General features: G+C 39.2%; 1 long non-coding RNA gene across 2 annotated transcripts; it reads right to left on the bottom strand.

Annotated features, from left to right (window-relative positions):
• Positions 1–5,518: 5,518 nt before the first annotated feature.
• On the bottom strand, positions 5,519–12,882 carry LOC311088085. 2 transcript variants are annotated; one of them, XR_014607435.1, is made up of 3 exons: positions 12,747–12,882; positions 12,090–12,222; positions 5,519–6,611 (listed from the first exon to the last, which is right to left on the bottom strand). It is a non-coding gene; the product is annotated as an uncharacterized lncRNA (long non-coding RNA). The 2 variants fall into 2 exon arrangements; XR_014607436.1 differs by having other exon boundaries at positions 12,726–12,846.
• Between the last annotated feature and the right edge of the window lie 13,208 nt (positions 12,883–26,090).

A 26,090-nucleotide genomic window follows, 5' to 3' on the forward strand; every position in this document is an offset into this window, starting at 1 on the left:
CCTGTGCGTGTCATATTGACGCTAAAGGGTGCCATGTGCGTTCGATGTAGACGAAATGTCACAAGGGTCAGTATGTGACGTCCAAGGATGAGAATGCGTTGGATAGTCCCTGCTCACGAGGTAGTACTTTTTCAAAGTTCAGGAACTTTCAGGGGTGGGACTTGTGCGCTGCACATGCTGATTGGTTGTGTTCACGCCGCATTTTGGTTGGATGAGTAAGAGTTGTCTGTCTGCAAATATGGAATTTATTAAAAAAACTGATGGACTGGCGACGAGTTTCAGGCTTTATTAAGGGTATTTGTGGAAGAGGAAACTTTCGGCGCGTTCGTCCCAGCCATCTCACGGTCAATGTCCGCAATAGCTGATAACATACAAATTTTATATCTAACGTTAGCATTACGAGCTTACTGAACACGCTAACAGGATTGAAATAGCGCTTTGAGGTTAGTAACAAACAACTATTTACAAGACTGTCACTATTTATGATTGATAGACGGGGTTCAGGCTTTTTTTAAGCGTATTTGCGAAAGAGGAAATTTTTGCGCGTTCGTCCCAGGCATCTCACAATAACTGAAAACATACGTTGTCTAATTTTATACGCATACGAGCTTTCTGAACACGCTTTAGTATCAGTGCTCGTCTATTTTGTTTTGTTAATTACCTCGTTAGTAAACCAATACATAACTGCAGCACAGTTTGAATCTCCTCCATACTTATTATAAATGTGGCGCTCAAAACTGATTACTGTCCGTCGCAGACTGGGAGGAGCAGTTGCGCGCAGTTTACCTTCCCGGTACTTTAGACTGTGGTGTAAACGCAGAAAGCAACCGGTCTGGGGCAAAAAAAATTTAATTAAATAAAACTTTTAATTGCAGGAACCCAGGCCAAGGTTTCTTCTTTTGACGTATCTACTGAAACCACTCCAGGTTTAACCTTAGTACCTGTCACAGTCACCTGTTAGTCACCGTCTTCACTACATGTCCCATCATCCTCTCCCGGCTCACCCCTGCACTCACTTCAGCATTACCCGCACCTTAAGGCAATTTGAAACAAAGGAAACAGTTTTTGCGCATTTACAGTCACCTGACGTAGATGACGCGGTGAGTTTGGACAGAATACGAGACAGAACTCTTTATTAAACTCATATAAGACTGAAGAATTACAGAAATAATGGATTCTAAACCTCAAATAAATGCCACAATCAAGAGCTTGAAGCAGATCTGAGGGAGAAACACCCAGAAACTCCTCATATGAGCTGCTCACAAGTATAATAAGGGTCGTTCCTTACCATTAATGCTTGGAAAACACACATACATCTTCGATTAATAATAATGGCTAGTGCAGTGGCTGGGATATAGTACATAAACCTCATGGTTTTTGGAATGATTTTACTTATCGCAAGAGGAAAAAATGTAGTTTTAGTCGCATAACATCGGTTTATGAAAACGTCGTCATTTCGCAATAGTTTTTTGTCGACATTTAGAAAAAATCGCAAAAGTTTTGCACAAATCTAATGGAATTTTGTTCTCCTATTGGGCCTATTGTTCTCTGTCGGTTCTCGTCAACACTGTGTTGTAGTTTTGATACGTTTCTGTTTATATTAAATTCCTGTTGTCACTTCATCCTGTCTTCTGAGTCTGCTCCGACGTGCCTCACGCAGCCACCATTGTCTTCAACTCCCATCAAAGCCCGTCCTTTCACACCATGGAAAAGGCCTTGTCTTGAGTTAGATGAAGAGGAGGAAGACACAGATATTTCAGAATAGCTGAACCACATGATTCCACATATAACACAGACAACTCTGCTGTTACGGAGGAATCAGGATTATGGTAAGTTTTACACCTCTTTGCAGTTTTTGCTTTTCTTTAGAATTTGATTATTTTAAATGTGACCAAGTTCATATAAAGCTTACTATTTTTTGTCATTCACGGGTCAATGCCATTCCACAAAATGTAAAGGATCCTGAACAATAAGCGAGTCCTGAAGGACGTGGAAAAGCTCATTCACCATTACCAGCCATCTTCACTAGATGCCTTTCACAGTGTGATCCTCCATTTTGCCCCCAAGAATGTCGTGTTTCCTTTCACTTGAATGTTGTGCAGGTATTACACCTTGGGCCCTATTAGCACATGGTCTAAAGCGCACGGTGCAAGTTCACTTTAGGGCGTGTCTGAGTCCACTTTTGCTAGTTTAACGACGGGAAAAATGGTCGGCGCTCTCGGCACATGGTCTAAAAGGGTTTTCCCTATTCTCTTAATGAGTAATGGGTGTGTTTTGGACTTTACGTGCAATAAACCAGAGTCTCATCTCCCATTCCCTTTAAATGCCAGAGGTTAAAGCATGCGAACATCTATGGGACAAGCCGGATTCCACCATATCTTTATGTACACAATAATAATATTTTACATTTTAATCCTTTTATTTTTAATATTTGGCATGTTTGAGTGCTGCTTAGGATTTAGAAGATTCTGGAAGCCACTTGATCCATCATACGCTTTACCAAACAGAAAGACAATATTGAACACTGATGCCACAGCTGTACAGAAAAATTAAAGAAGAGGCGATGATGAAACTGACTGCTGGACATCACAGACAACTACCAGTTTAATGGCAGTCGCTTGTAATTTTATGGCATGTTGAAAGTCTTACACTTTCATCATCTCTTCTGGACTGCTTCTCATTTACAGACAGACATACTGCTGACAACCTGGCAGCTGAACTTAAAAAGATTTGTGAAGAGTGGAGAATTACAAACCAAATTGTTTCCAGCAACATAAAAGCAGCTGTTCGGAAAGCCGAATGGAAGCACTTGCCATGTTTTGCCCACACTTGAAATCTAATTGTGAGGGATAGCATAAACGCATTCAGAGGACAGTGGCAAACGTGAAGAACGTTGTTGAATATGTCAACAGAAGCACCACTGCTAAAGAACGATTAAAAGCTCATTGCTACACTTGCACTGGTCAACCCTAACCGTCCAACCCTGACACTTGATGAATGGGACAGAATTAAAGATGTGTGAGAGATTTTCTCAGGGATGATTTCGCGCATGTCCCACTTTTCGCAACAGTGGTTGAGGACGAGTCACTGCAGTACACGTTCGACTTTGACGGCATCGTAGTGTTGTCAGATGTGTCGTGCTTAAACGCTGGGCTTTTTTTCGGGAAGGTCGATCCATCTAAGATCAGTAACCACTGGCACATCCTCAAAAAACATCTGGATCTTACACGTTACACTGCAGCGGGGGTTAGTGCGTTAAACAAAACGGTATGTACCGCGTTGGCCTTTGTGGATGGTGGTTATTTCCTTAGCATGAGTTGTGTCCCTGCCAATCCCAACAGTGCACACTCCATGTTTCGAAGTGAGCTTGTGTTTAAAGCTCAAGCCATCAGCCTCATCAATGCAGTGTTTCAGAATTTTTCTGAAAGGTTAAAGACTCTTCCTCCTAAGGAATTAGAAAGGCCTACCATAATGAAAAATGACTTGAGTAACTTGGGGAGGATGAATTTCCTTGCTGCCGACCAGAAGGTATTTCTTAACTTGTTTATGCAGTCTGTGTTGGCTGTTAATACTGATCTTAAACATGGCAAATGACATGAACCAAATTTGATCAGAAGAATGAACAGTGGTTTGACCTGGTGGACAGCGAAGGTATTACGAAGGTGTCCTACCACGTTGCTTGTAACATCCATTCACACGATCCATCCGTCGATCTCTTATGGTCTCGGTGTGGAGGAGGGGGGCAGGAGGGGGTTGGTTTGCGTGGGAGCTTGTTTTCCCTCTACTCCATGTGCAAAACCGCCAATTTCGCGAGCAACCATGTCCACCTGCCCATGGATGCGGACGTAAGGCTTACCCAGGCTGTACGCCATGACAGCTGCAAAGTTAACTTCATGCATCTATATGCTGTCACCCCACATTGCCATGTGAAACATCCAGTCAGCAGGATCATTACAATGTGTGACCTCCATATCGAGAAGCACCAGAAGATGCTTGTCCAGATGGCAAAGAGGTACGTGGAGCATGCCGACGATCTAGCTCGCAAGTCATACACAAGGACCTACGCGAGGTTGGAGGGTGTCTTTTTGGTGCGTCCTAGCGATATTTTTCGTACAGCCCATAATGGACCATCTACTGGAAACGGTTTCAATGCTCGTGCCATTTCGGGACAACGGAAATGGATTAGGTCTGCTACATGTGGTTCAGCCAGTAGCCAGGCTGCACAATATCAGTATCAGCCGATATATGTTCATTTGTATTGTTATCGTTATCGAACTGATAAGAAAATTTGGCCAATATATTAAAGCTGATAAATAATGGATTATTTCCTTTAGCTGAGACGCTTCAGATGCGCACTGGTTGCCAGGATATGGTGAAACGTGATTAGCATCACTTCAAAAAAGGAAAATACAGTAAAGTACAACATGTGCAGCACAAATCTGTCATATAGGCTTCATAACATTATAATGAGAACACAACTGTAAAAGGATGTTGTGAATTCTTTGTTCGCCCGTGTTTCAGCACGTTGTTACTGGAAGAGCGGAGTTACACCTTCATAGCTATAAGTTCGCTTGTGCATTCACAGCCTTTTGTTTTGTGCAATTGTAAGTGGTAATATTATGTTTATTTTGTGTATGTACATCTGATTTATCTCAAATAGGATGTGTTTGGTTAAGGATTAACGCTATAGTGAGGCACATATTTATGCACATTATTAACTATGATTGAGACTGTCATGTACATGAATAATACAATTTTTACCGTCTGTTTCAGTGTTTGTCATGGAGTTCTTGTTTGATGTCCGCGCACCTCCATGTTTCCATGCCTGTATTGTTTCGTGTTTTCTGGACTGCCTTTGTTGGATTTTGACCTTTTGCCTGACTCGGATTATGATTACGGATTACCCTAATAAATTGCTATTGGATCTTACCTACCTGTTTGTGTGCATCCCGTGACAAAGTCAGATTCCAGATTTATAATATATTCTTTTAAGATTCATTTTTGATTTAGGATAATCTGGATCATGATTCTGAAAACAAAACTAAAGTAATTTACTTGAGATTCTTACAAATTATTGATTTATTTATTTGTCTAAAATGTTGTACATGAGTATTATTTTTTATTTTTTTTTACATTTAAACTAATTCATTATGTAAAATTCATTTGAAATTAATGAATGAAGATTAGTGGCAGCGCGAAAGCAGGTTAAGGTATTCCGGTGTGATCGTAATGTCAAAGGTTCAATAGACAGCAGAATCATTGTCATTTATAAGATCGCGATCGCCATATTTTAATGATTAATCGTGCATACATATGGGCCTATAACCTTTGTATTTTTGTATGTCACATTTGTACCAGACTTCAAAAGTAACCCAGGCACGGGCATCCCCAGAATTCTTGTTTTTTTCCCCCGTTTTATTGGGGGTATTTTTTAAAATAAATAAACAAAAAGGTGCTGTTTTCTAATTTTCTACTTTCAAAATAAATGAAAAAACAACAAATTAACAAATGACATGGATTGTGTCTGAATCGAGATTGTAATGTTCATTGCAGTCTATGTCGTTTCATTTATAATCTTTCATTTACATTAATTTCACAGAAAGACTGAAGTTTAACTAATATATCACAGCAATCACTCAATAGCAAAGGAGGTGGTCATGCGTGGCCACAGCATTCCATATGTACAAAAGAAAAGAAAAAGCCTCAAGACAAAGTATAATAAGGTTAAGAAAGAAACAGTTATGAAGGTTGACAGTCAGATTTGGTCAAGTCAAGTAGTTTTGTGTACATAGTCTTAATTTTACAACAGAAACATATTTGCTGGTGCAATTTTAAATTGCAAAGATCTTTCCACACAATAAACACTAACATGGTCTCACATCAGCACGACTTTTTAGGTGTATCTGTAAGTGAAATGATGGCAAAAGCATTATTTTTACTACACCGATCATCACAATTAAATTGTCTTTCCCCAGAGTGAAGTTGCAGGTGATTTTTAAAATGTCTCCTTGTCGTAAACATCTTGCCACATTCAGAACAATGCAATATCTTTCCAGAGTGACTCTGCAAATGGCGTTTCAGGTCTCTCTGATATTTGAAACTCTTCTCACACCGAGGACACTTGAAAGGCGTCTCTCCAGTGTGAATTCTCATGTGAACCTCGAGGTTTCCATTTTGAGTGAAACACTTCCCACAGTAATTGCAGGTGTAAGGCTTCTCTCCAGTGTGAAGTCTCATGTGGGCATTAAGGTTTCCTTTATATGCATAACTGTTTCCACACTGTTGGCAGGTGAATGGCTTCTCTCCATTGTGGATTCTCATGTGGACTTTAAGGTTTTGTTTTTGAGTGAAACTTTTTCCGCATTGTTGGCATGTGAAAGGCTTTTCTCCAGTGTGAATTCTCACGTGGACTTCAAAGTTTCGTTTATGATTGAAACTCCTTCCACAGTGACTGCAGGTGAAATCGCTGTTAGATTTGGTCTTCTGGGCTCCTTTTTTTGAGCAAGTCATTTCAGTCGGTGTAGATTTCTCTCCGATCATGAAATCATGTTTCTCATCTTTCACTTCCATATTATTCAGTTCTTGACTCTCCTCTTTCAGCGCTATCAGGTCTAAAGCAAGAACAGACAAATACAAGTTAACACGGCACGAAGGAAGAGAAACACTTTCTCGGAAAACAAATGAAAAACAACAACAAAGCATAAAAACAGCGTGTATAATATATGCACTAAGCTACTGAAAGAGGTGTTACCTGACATCTCAGAACCTCTTCTCAATATTGTAACCTCTTCACATTCTTTAGGACAAAAACCTGCCAGTTATCAAACCCTTTATCCAACACAGCTTGACCAAGGAAAATTGGTTTATTAAAGACTGATGGCAAATCATAGCCTGGTTAAAACCAGACCATTCTCAGTAGTAACTGAGTTATGGTCTGGCAAAGCTTCATTAACCCCCTGAGGTCGGCGGTATCACCGGCGATACCAGCTCGATTTTTTTTTATCAGTGTAAAAGAAACTCATAAATACTCTGTTGACTTTGATTTTCCATAGAAGTTTCATACATCAATCGATTCTGTTAAATGTGTATTATTTTTGTGTATACTCACAATAAAAACAAAGTGTTGTGTTTTTTGCCAAATAAAGAAAAATAAACACGAAGCGAGTTCTGCCTTCTCTCCGTCAGTGTAGTCCATTCTGAAACGCGTCCGAAAATGAACAATAACTCAGCGAATACTCAGTCAAACAGGCATACAGGCACACAGGCATGAAGCTTGAATTCTCTTCTTTTAAATGAAGTAATTTATAAAAAAAACAAATATTCTCATCTTGTGAAATCTGTATTAAAAGAGAGCGATTCCAGTCGAGCTCATTACAGCTCATTCAAATGTAATGTGACTCCGCCCACGGAGAGCGTGCGCTATTCAAACGCAAATGATTGAGGAAATCCACGCAAACCTGTGAACGCCCCCCATCAGCTCGAGAAAACACAAGTTTATTCGGATCATTACTTGTTTACACCGTCTCGCAGCGCTGTGAGGAATAATAATAATGGAAAATGTACCTCAGAAGTGCGGGTATATTGAGGAGCGAGCTGAGGAATACTGTAGTAAGTTTTTTTTCCTTCTCACGTGAATCGGGTTTCTGTTTGTGAATGAATGAACGGCAGAGATGCGCGCTGTTTACCACAGCTCGCAAAAAGACAGTTTAAATTTAAATCGCGTGTGTGAATGAATGATGTTTTAGCAAACTGTATTGCTATACTGAGATGAGTAAAAATCGACTGAAATATGTTGAAATAAAATGTAGGCTATTTGTATAAGCAACGTATTAAACTGCAAATTAACATTTATATGCCCTAATATTTCATAAAAACAACGTTACAGTCAGGCGAAATATGAAAGACAACATTTTGTTGACTAGATTTGGGTACAGTTTTTACTGTAGAATATACTGCCACATCAAATAAGCTTTTGTTTCGGCTCACTTATGGCGCATTTCCACTGCATGGTACGGTACGGTACGGCTCGCTTCGGCTCGCTTTAAATGGTACCACCTCTGTTGAGGTTCCAAGCGTACCGTACCGATACTAAAATGTGACGTGAAAACACTGCAGATCACTGATTGGTCAGACAGAATCATCGACCAGTGTCATTGTATTTACGACACAAGACACTAAACCCGCTAGATTTAAATAGCCAGTAGACAACAGCCAACACTGTAGCGCCTGTTTTAAAAGTATTTGCTTAAAAAAAAAAAAAAAAAAGAGTATAAACTTCAAAAAAGAAATGGCTGAATTGTGGTCAGTGGACGAGGTGCAGACGTTCCTCTCGTTGGTTGCCGAGGAGTGGATGGGGAAACACGGAATGAAAAATTCGCATTTAATATGATGATGTCATGGCAGTAGAGACGGCAACTATAACGATCAGTCCCACCCACTTTGAAGCGGTACTAACTGCAGTGGAAAAGCAACCGAGCTAAAGCGAACCGAACTGTGCCGTACCGAGTCGAGTCGTACCGCGCAGTGGAAAAGCGAAGCGAGCCGAACCGTTCCGTGCCGAGTCGAACCGAGCCGTACCATGCAGTGGAAAAGCGAAGCGAGCCGAACCGTTCCGTGCCGAGTCGAACCGTACCGAGCCGAACCGAGCCGTACCATGCAGTGGAAAAGCGAAGCGAGCCGAACCGTTCCGTGCCGAGTCGAACCGTACCGAGCCGAACCGAGCCGTACCGCGCAGTGGAAAAGCGAAGCGAGCCGAACCGTTCCGTGCCGAGTCGAACCGTACCGAGCCGTACCATGCAGTGGAAAAGCGCCATTAGCTGTTCCAATGTTGGCTATATTCAAACTAATGAATACATAGATAAAATGTAGGCCTATAATAATTTTTTTTTACAAAGAAAGAGTACACTTGAAATATTGTTGAAATTGTAACCTTTTTAATAAAATAGCAAAAGATATAAGAAAGCTCCGAATTCAAAAATAATTTCACATTTCTTCTACACTACCGGTCAAAAGTTTTAGATCTGTACGATTTTTAATGTTTTTAAAAGAAGTCTCTTCTGCTCACCAAGGCTGCATTTATTTGATTAAAAATACAAACAAAAACAGTCATATTGTGAAATATTATTACAATTTAAATCTGCTGTTTTCTATGTGAATATACAGTAAAGTATAATTTATTCCTGTGATCAAAGCTGAATTTTCAGCATCATTACTCCAGTCTTCAGTGTCACATGATCCTTCAGAAATCACTCTAATATGATTTGATGCTCAAGAAACATTTATGATTATTATCAATGTTGAAAACAGTTTTTTAAAATTTTATTTCATGATGCTATGATGAATATAAAGTTCAAAAGAACAGCATTTATCTGAAATCTAAAGCTTTTGTAACATTAAACACTAACGTTACCGTTCAAAAGTTTGGGGTCAGTAAGAATTTTAATTTTATTTTTGGGGGAAATAAATAAAATAAATCAATACTTTTATTCATCAGGGATGAGTTAAACTGATCAAAAGTTAGAGTAAAGACATTTATAATGTTAGAAATTATTCTATTTGAAATAAATGCTGTTCTTTTGAACTTTCTATTCATCAAAGAATTTTGAAAAAAAAAATGTACACAACTGTTTTCAACATTGAAAATAATAATGAATGTTTTTTGAGCATAAAATCAGCATATTAGAGTGATTTCTGAAGGATCATGTGACATTGAAGACTGGAGTAATGATGCTGAAAATTCAGCTTTCATCTGAGGAATAAATTACATTTTAAAATATATTGAAGTAGAAAACAGTCATTTTATATTTTCATAATATTTCACAATAATACTTTTTTTATTGTTTTTTATAAAATAAATGCAGCCTTGGTGAGCAGAAAAGACTTCTTTTAAAAACATAACAAATCATACCGATCTAAAACTTTTGACCAGTAGTGTACATAAATGACCTATTTTAAATACACATTCATCTTTCCAGAGGTAAAGTGTCCCTTTAAAGGTGGGATCAGTAGTTTTTTAAATAAGCTGTTGGCCAATGTTGATATTTGAAATCAACCCAAACACACACACCCCTTCTTCATTGCTCCTGCTCCGAGTCGGTCTCGAACCCCGATCCCTGAGCAAGCGAGTCCAGTGCACTAACAATGACGCTAAACACCGCATTCACCGCAGTCGTCAGCACGACTCCGTTACACACGCAATCCAAGAGAGAATGTCTGTTTATCATAGCAGAAGCGCAACAGAATAATGCTTCACGGAAAATAAAGCGCAGATGATGAACAAATGACAAGGAAGCACAAAAATGAATGTAGAGTAGACAATAGTAATTACAAACAAGAGTTGGTTGTTTGCCAACAGCACAGCAGCTCCAGACACACAATGACACTCAAACCCAGTGTTACTCTCGTGTGGACCCAAATCAAAGCAACATCCGCGTCTGTTTTCAGGCCTTCCCGCTTCGCTCTCTCCAGCGCTGGACATCGTCTCTAATATTAACACGGGTACTAAAGCTCTTCCCAGTCATAACCCTGTATTTTCCAGTAATTTCTTCTGAGCTTTTCTCTTTTGTATTGTCTCTCATCTCTAATTCTGCAGTCTTTCTACAGTTCAAATCTCCCTCTTGCTCGTTCTCTCTCCTCGTCAATCATACGGGGCGTAATGCTGATTGGCTACAGGCTTCTTGTTGTGTCGGACCGACTAACATCCATACAGCATATTTCAAAAACGCCTGATCCCTGAAGGGCACAGAGTTAGCTGCTGCAGAACCCAAGCTCCTCTAAAAATGACAAGTCATATTCAGTGCTTCAAACAACTCATAAGAATACAGATTAAAATGTGCTTGCCCTGTTATGTTCTTTGGCAGATGCAGGCACTATAAAAATAATAATAATAATAATAATAATAATACTAATAATAAATATATATATTATTTTTGAAATTTATTTATTTTTGAAAAACTGTGGAAATTGACAATTAAATATGAGCTCAACAGATGAATATGCATTTATCCCAAAAACAAAATGATGCATTATGCATACACAAAGTATAGCAATAACTTGTGAAATAAATGTATCGTAAGGCATATACATATTCCTTTTAAGATTTTAGTAAAATTTTGATATTTGCATTATCTAAAACTATTTCTAAAACGATTTACTGTTTCTGCTTGCCTCTTATGTTTTTTTCTGTTCTTGTTGTTCCTCTTTTTTTCAGTGATTCTGCTTAGAAACATAGGCTATTAGTGTTCATATGGTCCCAATATAGAATTTTAACATAACACTGAAGTAGTGTGGCAGTTAGGCTAATTAGATAATTGATAAATTAAGTGATGATTGAGCATTAGTGATGAACACCTGCTGTTAACGTTTCATCTGTCCACATTTTTGTGTTTTTGTCAGCAAAGATGGAGCTTTTTGAAAACGCTCTCCTGAGTGGATAAATCTGAAAGTGCTGTAGTGTGGACTGTGAAAACCATGAGGCATGTTTAGTAATTTGATGCATATTGTACCCATAGATATCTATGGTTATACTGGCATTGTTGTGCCTGCTTTATACTTTAATAGTGTTGTTTAAGAGAAGTGTTCCATATAGTCTTCATATTGCATTCCTGCAAAGATGAGTGAAAATTTACTCGCAATTGCTTTAAACTGCGCTTCATGTGATTTTGAGTGTGACCTGTGAATGAGTGAATGGTGAGATATTTTGCTAATAAAATGATAGTGCCAGAAGAATAGCGGGATAACTTTATTATCATCTTCTGAACTTTTAGAGTGTTTATGCATGGGAAGTAAGCCGACTTAGCGATTTCAGATGTTTCGCTTGAAAACGCTAGTGTGGACAGAGAGCGTTCTGAAATGAAAATGCCGTTTTCAAATTAGCCTAAGCAGTGTTCATTTAACTTTAAGGATTTTCCTCTCTATGGTCTGTGAATCTTTGCATCCAATCCTTTTCCTTTTTTAAACCAGAAATCTTGCATCTTCTTTAATGGTCTATCACTGACGAGAAGAATAAGCATACAAACTCATTTTCCTTAGGCCTATACAAGCTTCTTATTTCACTGAAAAATATAGAAATTACAGAGAATAAAACTAACCTGTTTGTTCCTCAGTTTCTTCATGTTTCACTATGAAAGCTTCTTCAATATTTATGTCTTCACTCTCCTCTTTAATAAACGCCATCTTTATAATAGTGTGACGTGGATCTCAGATGTTTCTCCAGGAGTTTTCCTGTGTGTTTGGACAAAGTCATGTTTAAGATGAGAATAATTAACAGAAAGGAAAATAAATCCACAGTAAATCTCTGAGTGCGTCTCAATCAGCTCTAGTTCAGTAGTTCAGCGCACTGGTGAGGGAGTCAGTCAGAGTCAGAGTTAATGGACTTAAACTGATAAGCTAAAAAACAAAACACTCAAACAATAAATTCTAATTCTTATTTAGGTATGATTTGTATTAGATGTTATTTTTAACAATACACTTTCATGAAACATTTGCTAATGGTTTATAAAAGTTGACATTACACATTTGTATTCTCGTTATCTGCACTGTTTTGAATCAGCTGGTTTCGTCAGCGGTGATTCGACCAAAGGAATCGTTTTGCGAAGCTATAGAATCAAATGACTCGTAGTTTCGAAAAGCTCCGTTTCTCCATCACTTCTTGCGATGTATTAGTGTACGATAAACTGATTCACGATTTAGGGAGCGAAATGAGAAGTACCCTTTCTGTTACTCACGTGTGGATGCGTATTACTCACAAAATAGCCTTCATTAATGCAGTGTTACGCTCAATAATCATTCATTTATTTCACATTGCTTCATTCAGCTGCATCACAAACGCAGGAGCGCGGCGCACCCGTATGATGTCACAGCGTCACACCAAAATAAAAGTCCTGTTCGCTCCCAAACAAAGCGTTCTGGGTGAAAAACACATTCGCCGGTATATGTATTTTGTCCAATGATGTGTTAATAAAAAATGTAATAAAATATGTAAAATCTACCAATTGAAATCAATTATATTTTTAACTAGCCATCTTTACCTGAAAGAATAACAAAACATATGAATAGGCCTATTGTTCCAAACATTAAGATATAATCTAATATATATATATATATATATATATATATATATATATATATATATATATATATATATATATATATATATATAATCTATGGTAACACATTAGTTTAGGGTTCAATTCTCACTATTAACTAGTTGTTTGTTAGCATCCATATTACTAAGATATGTTACCTAATGCTTTTAGACTTTCTCAGTTTGTGTAAACCTACTTAAGATTCAGAGTATTTTTTTCCCCACATTAATTTTCCACATGTCTAGTAAAATGATGTGTAAAACATCTCATGCCTTCCTGCGCTTCAATGGACAAATTCACTCAAAATTAAAAAGGTCCGTCTCAACGAGTATCCTAGTAAACATAGGCCTATAGATGGGTTTCCGTTTCTCGAATTACCCATTATCCTCTGCGGCGCGCCGCCATGTTGTGTGTCAAAGCTGTCAGTAAGCAACTGGGAGACACGGCTCATTCACTGTGCTGCATTAATAGAAAGCCAGTTAATATAAAGTATTTTTGACTCTTTTGTGTTGAGATAACGATGACAAATTAAGAAGAAGAAAGTCTCTGGAAGCATACAATTATTTTGTTAGAATGTCCGAGTTAAAATTTTATGTGGTCGCATTTGTGCGAGTGCATGGTCATACACTACTCAGTTAAATTCACGCATGAATTCTCCTGCATTGAACTTGTTTTAGCGCCCGCCAAAGTGAATTTTTGTCCCGCCAAAGTCTTATTTGATCGGTGAGTAATGTAGATGAACTGGGTGCATGTTTAACTGAAAGAACGAGCAGATAGAGAGAGAGCCGGTCGCGCGCGCGCACTCTCTCTCTCTTCGGAGCCAGGCGAACATGTAAACAAGACTTCACCGTCTCCAAACTAAGCGCTGTCTTGCTCTCTCTCCCTCGTGGAAATGTTAGTCTGGAGCCCTGCATTGACGGTTCACATCGCTGTAGCCAGGCGGCTGATATCTGCACAGCCCTTATTATATGGTACATTTAGACTCAGTGTCAAGACAACACCATCTGGGTAAAACAACAACAACAACAACACAACGCTCCGAGCTAATTTAGTGTAACTTAGGAGAGAGATGGAGAGCAGAGGCACGGAGCGATGTGCTCGACCAGCTGATGTGGCCACAGAGAAAGTGATGAAGGTGGACAATCGTCAGAGTGTGCTTCTGCCCAGCCAACACCTCTCAAGGGCTGTGTCGATAGTAGCCGCCTGGGTACAGCGATTTGACAGCCGATTATAGCTAGCTAGCGCATTTAGCTAGCCCATCTTGGAAATGATTAGATAAAGTGTCACATCTCCAGAGCACAAAACCTCTAAATGTTCACAAGAGCAGCACTGAACATTAACTCAAGCCAAACGGAGAATAATCGTATGATTTTTATGTTCAGAATAATGCCGATTCAGGGTATTATCATGCTCCGTAACACAAACGCTTGACCCACTTGACACACAAGATGGCGCCGTAAGGAGTTGCGGGAGAAATGTGACGTCATCGGAAACCTATCTATTCGGTTGTGTCAAACACACACAAAAAAAAACTTGGACAAAAACTACGATAAAACCTGTTGGAAAGCATCTTTTGCAGCGCTTTTTGTGTGAGCATACCAGTGAACACCCCTGACCACTCGGTGAGTTTCACGTCTTTGTAAACGAAAATTGAATGCGTTTTAGGAAGTTCCAGTGCCCATAGGCTGCCATTCTGTAGGTGCGGGGGAGAAGCGAAAGAAACCTAAAATTCTCGGGACAGCAGCATCTGTCCAAATTTTAATCTTAACCGTCCTATTTCATCAGAAACGATCTGTAAACAGGGCTTTAAGTGTAAAATACCGAACTTGGTTTTAGGGACAATTGAGTGCACCACTGTGAAGGGAAGGAAGTTGCGGTAGACAGAATGCGGCTACCTCAAATATATTATTTTTATAATCTTTGGAAGCCAAAATCTAAAATAAAATTAATATTGCAGATCTAAAGTGTAACCATATAGGCTACATTTGAATGTTTAGTTTTGTCCCCCATCGTCACTCAATAAGCAGGGCTTGTGTTGTGCGCGCTGTGACACCTATGGAATGCCAAAGCTGACTTTATTATAAATAAATAAATAAATAAAATTTATAAATAAATAAATACATACATACATACATACATAAATGAAATGTAAAAAAGCAAAAATACATAAATAAGTGCATAAATAAATATACAAAGAAATGTAAAAAAGTACAAATAAATGAGTATTTATACTTTTATTTCCTTATTTATGTATAATTGTATTTTTTCACACTTTTTTTATTTTTTATTTATACATTTATTTATTTCCACTTTTATTTATTTCCACATTTATTTATGTATATATGTTTTTATGTCTACATTTATTTATTTTCACATTTATCTATTTCTACATTTATTTATTTCTACATTTCTTTGTCCATATGCTAATGAGGGGGGCGTGTTTTACCTCAGACATCAGCAATCGAGCTCAGAGTGGCAGTGCTGAAGATTTGAGGCCACAGTGACACCTTGTGGTGTGACCAAACGAAACGCAAGAGGTGTGCGGACAATATCACATTTTAAGTCATGTAATATCACCCTAACTGTATGTAGGCTATATAGGTTAACACACATAGCACACATGAGCAGAAACTGCGCTTCAACGGGTCTGATAGCAGACACTTGGACATGGAAGCGCATGAAAGTATCCACTATTAATAACAATGTAAATGTGGTGGATAGGGCTGATAAGAGCTTGCGTTTATTGTCGATGAGACTCGCACACCAGCGCAGAACGCGGAGAGAAACCAGCGCACATTTCACCGACTCCTACGCAAGCGATCAATGAGTTTGAAACGCGACTCAATACACAGTTTACATTCGCGTTTCCGAATTTCGAATGCATAACAGGTGACAATTCAAATGCTTAAAACACAACCCATGTTTCATAGATGCTGCTCTTAGATACTGATTAATCATAAGCCATCAATTTGGAATTATTCTTAAATCAAACAAAAGGGACTCATGTAAGTGAGCCACGCATCTCACGCCATGCATTGGAGCACAGAAGCATCATCATGCCCATTCAGACAGCACCATGGTCGTGGTCATATTTCCCCCTATAAATTGACTTCCAGGGGCGTTTTTCCCCCCAAACCTTATTAAATAGGTATACATCATCATATATGTCAAGTTCTTAATATTAATCGATAAACTACTCCGTTATTACAATAATAAGGCACTATGGCTGTTATCAGTAAAATAAAATTAACACAAGTTAAATCATTAAGTCATTAAAAGTCAAAATCTTAATACAGAGGAGAATGCTTTTACACTGCAATTACAACTGCATAAAAGTCGTTATGAGATTAATGTTAAAAATAAAACATTTCAATATAGAAATATGAAATGATGGAATCAATTAAAGGAGAACTCCGGTCAATTTTAACATTGAGCTCATTTTTTTTGTACATTTGGAGTGCTGTCGGTACAGAGAACAACGACAAAAATCGGTGTTGCCTACACTGTTATCCTCTTTTTAAAATTTGCACCCTGTTGACTTCAATGGGGCAAGTCTTAAACCTGCTTTTAGCCTCTTAACATCCTTGATGTGTCATTACAAGTGCACAACCAATGTGAGTGATTCCTTCAGAGTGAACACGGGTGAATCTGACTTCAGTAGATGTGAAAGATATTGAACCAATTTTTTTTACAATGTTAGTTTCTAACAGGCTTTGTGTTCCAATAGAAATTGAGTCATAGTGAATATATGACAATGTCCATTAAAGGGTTAGTTCACCCAAAAGTGAAATTTCTGTCATTAATTTCTCACATTCATGTCGTTCCAAACCCGCAAGACCTTCCATATTCAGAACACAAATAAAGGAAATTTGATGAAATCCGAGAGCTCTCTGACCCTCCATAGACAGAAACACAACGGCCACTTTCAAGGTCCAGAAAGACAGTAAAGACATCGTTAAAATTGTCCATGTGACTCCAGTGGTTCAACCTTAATGTTATGAAGTGACGAGAACCCGGAAGCACTGCACTGTGTTTACTACATCAACAGCGTAGGAGATCTGACACAGAAGAGAAGAAATTCTTAAATAAAGTAGTTATTTTTGCTTGTTTTTTTTTTTTTTTTTGTGCACAGTGAGGGTAATAAATGGCAGGGTAATTTTCATTATTGGGTGAACTAACCCTTTGTGGTACTTGGTAACAGATATTTTTTTCACTCAATACTTTTTTTAAATTCTGTTTGATTTCAATATTCAGCATCGAACGATTGTGGAGGGATGTTTTTGGGGGAGTGTTGGACCTCTTCTATAATTGTTTCTACAACTTGGAGAGGGAGGGCCTGCTTAATCCTGACAACGAAGTACACATGTATGCATTGCACTGGACCTTTCTTCCACAAATCCAGAAACACCTACAGTTCTTCAAGAATGGTTGGAATCACCATGGTTTGCACACCGAAGGGCACCAATCACCACTTCAGTTATGGAATGGAAATCAAAAGGAAGGTCATGATTCCCTTCAGGTTTGTACCCTTAATGTTTATTATGAACATCCATGTAAAGGATAATCCTCAAAAGTTGTACATAGTAGATTATTAAAGGGGTAAACTCAAAATGAAAGTTTTCAGTTTACTCATGTCATTGCAAAGCCATATGACTTTTTTTCTGTGGAACTTTCAGAATATTAGTAAGTAACAGCTTGAACCATTCACTTTCATCGCCCTGCAAACATTACGGTTTACAAAAACATTTTAGGCTGTCAGTTTCTGATTGTATGACTGACTGATTTGCAGAAGAAATTCATACAGGTTTGACACTTGGTGCTTTCTTTGTCTGATCAGGTTTGATATAGCCAAATACTTTATTTTATCTCCATTAGGTTGATGGAGAGCATGGCATTGACTGGGAAAAGGCCCAAGTGGTCACCACCATGAGGGAGTTACAGTCCCTGAAGTTCAACTGACTAACCTCGAAGTACAGAGACTGCCAGATCCAAATGGTTCTTTCTCCAATGTCATCAATGTGTACAATGAAACCATTGCCATACTTTATAATATAATTGCTGTTTAAATGCCAGAAACTGCAGCAAGTTAACAACCCAGTGTGTTAACCTTTATGAAGACGCCGACGCACTGAAGCCTTCCTTGTTTAAATTAGGTCAAAGTTACTGTTAGATGTAATGTAATTACCTGACAAAATATACATCATTAAAAAGATCTAATATTCAAGCTTCAATTTTTGACCTGTTTTACTCTAAAAAAAATTATAGTGACCGTAATTTGTTAATATGTGTCAGGAGTTATGAATATGAGAAAGTCGATACCTTTTGTTTGAAATATGTGACAAAACAACATCCCTCAGGGCTTTAGTTCAAAAGCATGCACATTTGGAGAAATATTGATAGATGCTCATTGCTTTTACCCAACATGCACCAATGTAATCATGAACGCTGGATACTCTGATGTGCTGTTTCTCAATTCATACTGGCAGCCGGAGGGCACTCTGTGCACCATTAGTCTACAAATGACACATGTGAGGAAGAGGCATATCATGTGACATTCCAGGAAATAACAGGTTTCCAGAGATCGCTGATAGAATGAGAGATGCAGATAGAAAATTTTGAAGACAATAAACGCACGATTGCAATGATTTATGGTTTATCTGTGTTCTTCAAGCCATGTCAGGTATTTTCATAATATATTAAAGGTGCCCTAGAATTTGAAATTGAATTTATCTTGGCATAGTTAAATAACAAGAGTTCAGTACATGGACATGACATACAGTGAGTCTCAAACACCATTGTTTTCTCCTTATTTAAATCTCGTTTTTGAAAAACACCCCTGAAAAACAGGCGAATCTCCACATAACACAGACTGTGACGCAACAGTCGGGATCGTTAATATGTACGCCTCTAAAAATTTGCATATGCCAGCCCATGTTCAAGGCTAGGCGGAACTGCAGCCGAATCATCGTCCGAATCATTTATCTTCGAGAGACATCATGATGGCTTGCAAACGAGCGAAGCATGGCAGTTGCTCAGTGTTTGGATGTACAAACGAACACAAAGGTATTTTTTAGTTCCTTCATCCGAGCCTCTGAAGAACCAGTGGGTTATGTGAATGTCTGATGTGTAATTGTTCAAGTTCAGACAGATAATCTTTCTCTCAAAGTCGTTCAATACTGTTTATGCATCAGTAAATCATGCCAGTGACTAAAGCCGGGCTATTCAATTGGCGGCCCCCGGGCCGGGTCCGGCCCCTGAGGGATTTTGTACCGGCCCTTGGAGTGAAGTGTAGTCATAGGCGTGGTCGATATTGTCCTTACCACTTTTGAAACATCTCGCCGCACGAATTTATCAATACAAATAAATAAAAAATCTCCAGTGAACTAGCAGAGCGTTAATTTCGTCCGTTGTTAAATAAGAGGCGATCTAGCGCAGAAATGTGTTGTTTTTGAAATCAAGTGATCAAAGTGCTTGTTGCCGCTGCGATCAGTGGCGCGGATACTGTGTCCTCTTGTGGCTCGCGCACAGTGACAGTCTTCACTCTTCACTCGGACGCGCGCTTCAATCCGTTGTGGAGACTTTCTATTCGTTCCGGTGAAATTACAAAACAAAATGCACACAAACGTCTCCCTGCCTGATATTCAACCACATAGTCGGTTTTGATGAGAAAAAAAAAAAAACTATTCGAGTGCGGGTTAGAACACAGATCCTCTGACACGCATGGCAAAAGTTCTGCCACTGGACCATTTAATTACACACTTAACTCAGTCGGATCTATGAATTTATTCACGTGAAAATTCTCGCCACTAACAATATATATTAGACCTTATTAAACGACAAATTAAACCCAGTGTACTATTTAAATCGATTGCTGGACATCGTAATGTTATTGTACATCTGATTTATGATTTAGCATAATGTTAGCAATGTCCCACCCATTTTTTAAAACAAAGTTACGCTACTGAATGTAGTTATTACATATGGGAAGTCTCATACAGCGCATGACTATGGTTAATTGTACATGTTTTCGTGCAGTATGAGGCAGTATGCACCCCTTTAAGCCATGGTGGCAAAACAGGTAGTAGCCTATATGTAACTTACATGACCAATCAAAATCGCCCATTCGCGACGCGCTGTAGTGCCGCGCTCTAAACGCTCTTATTTTCTTTCAAGCCAAGCACAAAGTTTGTCAAACAAAAAAAAATGTCTCTCTCTACCTTAAAAAAAAGAAAAGTTGACTCAGAGAACAGGCAGTTCAACAATGAATGGACAGAGAAATACGCGTTTATTACCATTGATGTGAATCCTGTGTGCTTAATCTGCAACAAGTGCCTCGCCGTGTGTAAGGAGTATAATTTGAGAAGGCATTTCAAAACAACACATGCTAATTTTGATGCTACTTTCCCAACGGGCTCTGCTGCTCGGAGGCAAAAGTTAACAGGGCTTATATCTTGTTATGAGAAAAGACGTCGCATTTTGTTTCGGGCCTGTACGGATCAAGAGAGAGCAACTGCGGCATCGTTACGAGTGGCATGGATATTGGGCAAAATGAAAAAGCCATTTACAGACTCAGAGACAGTCAAGGAGTGTATGCTGGCATTCATTGAGGAGGTGGTAACAGATGAGAAAACCCGAAAAACATTACTGATTCGATCAAGCAAATTCCAGTTTCTGACACGTCAAATATGAGGAGAGTCGAGTCCCTTGCATCGGACGTTTTCGAGACGCTTTTGGACAAGCTGAGAAAGGCTGAGGTGATGTCTTTGGCCGTGGATGAGTCGACTGATAACAGTGATGTTGCACAGCTGTGATTTTTTGATGGGGAATGTTTTCGTGAGGATCTGCTTGGACTAATTCCCATGGAGGGGCACACTACCGGTGAGATTCTCTTCACCAAAATTGCTTCATTCTTTGAGGAGAACAACTTGGATTTGGCGCGCATCAACATGTTGGTGACGGATGGTGCGCCCTCGATGGCGAGCAGGGATCAGGGGCTCGCCGGGAGGATGGCAGCTGCGGCTCCGCAGGTGAGATCTCTGCATTGCCTCATTCACCAAAGCCTCCTGTGTGCCAAGCTCAGTGGTGAGTTAAAAGAGACCATGGACTCTGTCATGGCAATTATAAACTTCATCCGTTGTACCTCCAGTTTACAGCACCGCCTTTTCCGCAAGCTGTTGACTGACATGTCTGCTGAATATAAAAATTTGCTCATTCACAATGACATTAGATGGCTTAGCAAAGGTAACGCTTTGAAACGTTTTTGTGAACTAAGAGGGGAGATTCTGGTGTTTCTCCGGTCTTCAAAATTGAAAAAAGCTGGCAAGTTTCTGTCTCTGATGCTAAATGATGAGTTTAATGCTGCTGTTTGCTTTTTGAGCGACGTTTTCCAACATTTGAACCAACTCAACATGGAGTTGCAGGGCAGAGATAAAACAGTCGCAGAACTTGTGGAGAAACTTCATGCTTTTCAAAGAAAGCTCTCACTCTTCTCTGCTGATCTTTGTCCTGGCAAGATGCTCCATTTCCCAACATTGAGGAAATCTGGCCTGCAAATTACAGAGGTGATGTCAGGGTTTATTGACTCAACTTTTCCACTAGGTTTCAGGATTTTAGCATCTCCAGTGAAGTGATGAGATTTGTGAAGGACCCATTCTGTGTGAATGTTGAGGCAGACTTTGCATTGAAAGGGAAGGAGCTGGTATCGTCATTGGATGAGGGGTCTTTACAACTGGAAGTCATTGACATTCAGTCGTCAGATGACTTGCGACAGTCATTGCTGCAGGCAGGTTTTGAGAAATTCTGGACCCATGAATTCAGCCAAGAGAAATTTCCACATTCAAGGAGTCTTGCACTTTTTCTTCTGACAATGTTTGGCTCAACATACACTTGTGAGTCGTCATTCTCACACATGAATGCCATTAAAACTCACAATCGCATATCTCTCACTGACCAGCATCTGCAACACTGCTTGCGCATTGCCCTGACAACATATACACCTGACTTCACTGCTCTTGCCAAGTCAAAAAAATGCCATTTCTCTCATTAGATGGCAAATGTTGGCAAACTATTTTGAACAGTATGATGCAATTAACATGTTATTCACACCATATTATGCATTTAATGTTTTTCTTAATGTGGTATTATTGTTGAATGCAGTTTGAAATGTTTTGCCTTGATAAAGTGCCATGCACTTGTAGTGGGACGGATTGTGGCGCTGTAATGTTGCCCTGTAATTAGACTAATGTGCTTGGGGTAGTGCGGGTCCAATTACAAACAGGGTGGGACAGTATAAAAACATGTAGTCACTTGCGTGTGCTTGCCGTTTCATTGCCCGTGGGACCGCCCCTTGTTCCTGCAGCGCTTCCGCTTTGAGGTAGGTGCTGTTTGAGCTAGGTAGTGAACACAGATGTGGGATTTTGTGTAAACGGTTGTTTTGTTCATAGCTTCGGGATAGTTTGCGGCTGTTGGCGGCTCTGGCTCTCACGTTATATGCCTCTCTTGCAGTCCCGTGTCTCATGATGCTTTGAGGTAACCTTATGTGTGTGCGTTGGCTGATTAGTTAGTACCCAGGTATGTGATTTGTCATAATGACTGTGTGATTTACAGCTGCGTGGATAGCTCGCGGTGTGAGCTTTGAGCGGCTGCTGCTCTCCCTTTGCATTTCCCTTTTTGCATTCCCGTGCTTCGGGGATGTTGTGTCCCGTTCCTGTGTATGCGTGGCGTACCCTCTCTTCCCAACACACGTGTGTGTGCACAGCCTACGCGTCTTGTGTGACGCCCGCTCGTTCTCCAGTACGTGCCACCATGATCGCTGAGTCTCTTCCACACTATACTTTCAAATTGTTTTGTATTTGTTTTGTTTTTGGTATTTAATTTCTCATTTTTTCCAGTATATTATTTATCATTGTTTGTGCTACTGACTGTTCTGATTGGTTTACTTTGAGTGTGTTGCAGTGTTGTACTGTATCTGTTCGATTTGTGATTTACTTCAAAGGTGCTGGTAGAAGGTCAGTGAGGGTAATACCCAGCATTGGCACTAAACCTTGATTTTCTATTTTTGTTTTGTTTGTAGTATTGTTTTCTGGTTTACTAATTTAAATGTTGATTATTTGTGTATGTTTGGAGTGAGTGTCATTGGATATTGAGACCTGTAGTAATATTTTTGCTCTCGTTACAGGAGCCGAGGCTTCAGGGCAGGCCGCTAGTAGGCCCTTACGCGGTGGTGGAGGGCTCGTCACAGAGTGCTGTGTGGTTATTTCTTGACTTTATTGCAGTGTGTGTGCTGATACTTGTACACGGGGTGCTGAGAGTGATATAGAAGCCTTGTGCTTACTGAGTTCATGCATCTGCCGTTAAGCCTCGGCCTCCTTTTACCTCGTGGTCTCTTTTGTATTGTGAATGTTGACGACCCAGCTCTGATATCTTTTAAAATTATTGTGAGTATTTAAATAAAGCTTTTGTATTATTGGTATCCACGTCTCTAGCCCTTCTTGACAATCAGTTTCCTGTGTGTCTTGGGTAAAATCTTACATCCATAATACTAATATTTTCCTGGTAATCAGGGTGGCGTAGTCATGTTTAAGCTAGAGGTAGTGTCCCTATTCTTGCTCCTCGTGTAGAAGAGGGAGCCCCGGTACACACTGTTATGTTGTTATAATTCTATTCTGTACCATACAATGCACTTTGGTTTTATTTTTGTTGGTGCACTTGGAATTTAAGATGTTTGTTAGTTAAATTAATGAAATTCTAAACAACTGATATGGCTCACCTAAACTGAGTGATTTGAAATACATTTCCTTGATAAAATACCATGCATTGTTATGTTGTTTTAATTCTATTCTGTACCACATTATGCACTTTGGTTTTATTTTTGTTGGTGGAGATACATTTGATGTTGCCTGTCACTCAATCTTAAATATATGTGATATGGCTGACCTTGACTGATTGTTAGGTGTCTGATTTATGTTCAAAATGGACAAAAGTGAGTACAGTAGTAGTCCATGTGTGGATTTATGGGGCAGTCTATTTTATTTTATTTAGGAAAAAAGTGTGAGTTGTATCATTTAGCTGCATTTCTGTTTTAGCCAGTGGAGAAGGGGCACAGTTTGATGTTTCTGATAATTATTTCCCTCTTTACTTTTAACACTGACATTTATTTCCTCATTGTCAATTGAGGATAATGAGCTGTAAAGTTGTGTTGGTACAGTTATGTGCAATTAAGTGGATGTTTTCTGTTGGTTAATTGCATTTCTTTACAGTTTTTCTCGATTGCTTGAACACATTTTGCAAAACTTCGCTCATTGTGCCAAAAGTCTACACACAAGTAAACATGACACAACACTGGGAAATATACCATTCACATCTGTGTCAAATTGAAACTCTGCTATCAAAACCTAACATTCCTTTGTCAAAATGTAACTCTGATGACAAAATGACACATACTTGCATCATATGCATACACTTTCAGATCAGGGGGAACACACTAGTCTACTTTATATAAAACACTGCAGTGTTTGATTTTCACTGTTTATTCATATTTTCAGGAGGCACATTTTCAAACAACCAAAAATTGTGCACGTCCCGCGCTGCCCTGTGTGGATCCATGTGGTACTGATATGGTACAGTACATATCCAGCTGCTACTGGATTTCACCAATACTGTATTGTAAATGTAAAAGACAGTTACACTTACCCGTACATATTCAGCTCTAAGTCCTGTTCCTCTCAAATGGGACCCTGTAGAGCTGCTTCATGGTGATGTTGTGTTTTCCCAAGATGCGTCTGATGGTGGTGATGCTCACATGGTTTATGTTGTTGAACACTTGCCTGTCTGCAAGTATTTTCTGTCATATCTGGTGGAGACTGATGGCATTGTCTGCCCTCACTAGGTCCACAACGGCAAGTTCCTGCTGTTGCGTGAACAGGCGTTGGCGTCCTCCCCCAGAAGGTCTTCTAGTCATTCTAGAGAAATACAACCACAAATTGTCATCGGTTTGCTTCTTTTTCTTACAGTACTTTACTGTATATACTGTATCATCCACTGTACTGAAACATCTCAATATAAGTAATCATGGTATGTTTCACAAAAACTACCACTTTGGCTGCAAAAGGAGCATTAGCACCCTGCAATACCCTGTTTTTTTACATGATGTGGTAATGTGATATACTGTAGTACAGTGCTGTAAATACTATCTGAGTAGAGTAGAAGGTAGAGAGGTGAAGACATACCTGTTTTCTAGTCGGAATGTTCTTACTGTATTACAGATGCCACTGTGAAGCGGCTTAGATGTGGGTGGACTCTCTGCCCAGCTTCCCTCATAGTCAGGCCATGGTTGATGACATGGTCCACCAAAGTTGCTCTTATATCATCAGAAAGAGGGGTCCATGCATGGCCTCTTCGAAGTGTGTTGCAGAATTGCAACTAGAGTGCAAAGCAGCACTTTTGTTTAAGGTATGGGTACATGTGTTTGAGGTATGGTAACAAAAGCTTCAAGTTGTGTTACTTTAGTCTAAGCATGGGTCTATAGTGTTCAAGCAACGGGCAAAAACTGTAATTGTCTGTGTCTCTGATTTTTCAACATTGTATTGCCATTTGAATGTAACAATGCCTTGGGCCTATGTGTCTTAGTGCATCACAATGTGCATATGTTGTTCTGCATTTACAAAATAGAATACATTGATTCCTTCAGTATGTTGTTGTAATTTCTTTATTTGTTACCGTAATTACTCATATTCTATTCTACTCATATCCCCTTATTTTGCCTCAGTTTCATGAACTGGCCCCAATTCCAAATTAATTGAATAGCCCTGGACTAAACGATCAGCTAACTATCTCTCTTCAAACTATTTCTATCTATCTATCTATCTATCTATCTATCTATCTATCTATCTATCTATCTATCGTGTGTATGTGAGTGTGTGAGTGAGTTAGTGAGTGTGTCTGTGTGTGTGTCAGTCTGTGTGAGTGTAAGAGCGAGTTAGTGAGTGTGTGTGTGTATGTGAGTGT

Source organism: Abramis brama (genome assembly GCF_963993115.1).
Source record: "Abramis brama genome assembly, chromosome: 8".
Lineage (NCBI taxonomy): Eukaryota > Metazoa > Chordata > Actinopteri > Cypriniformes > Leuciscidae > Abramis > Abramis brama.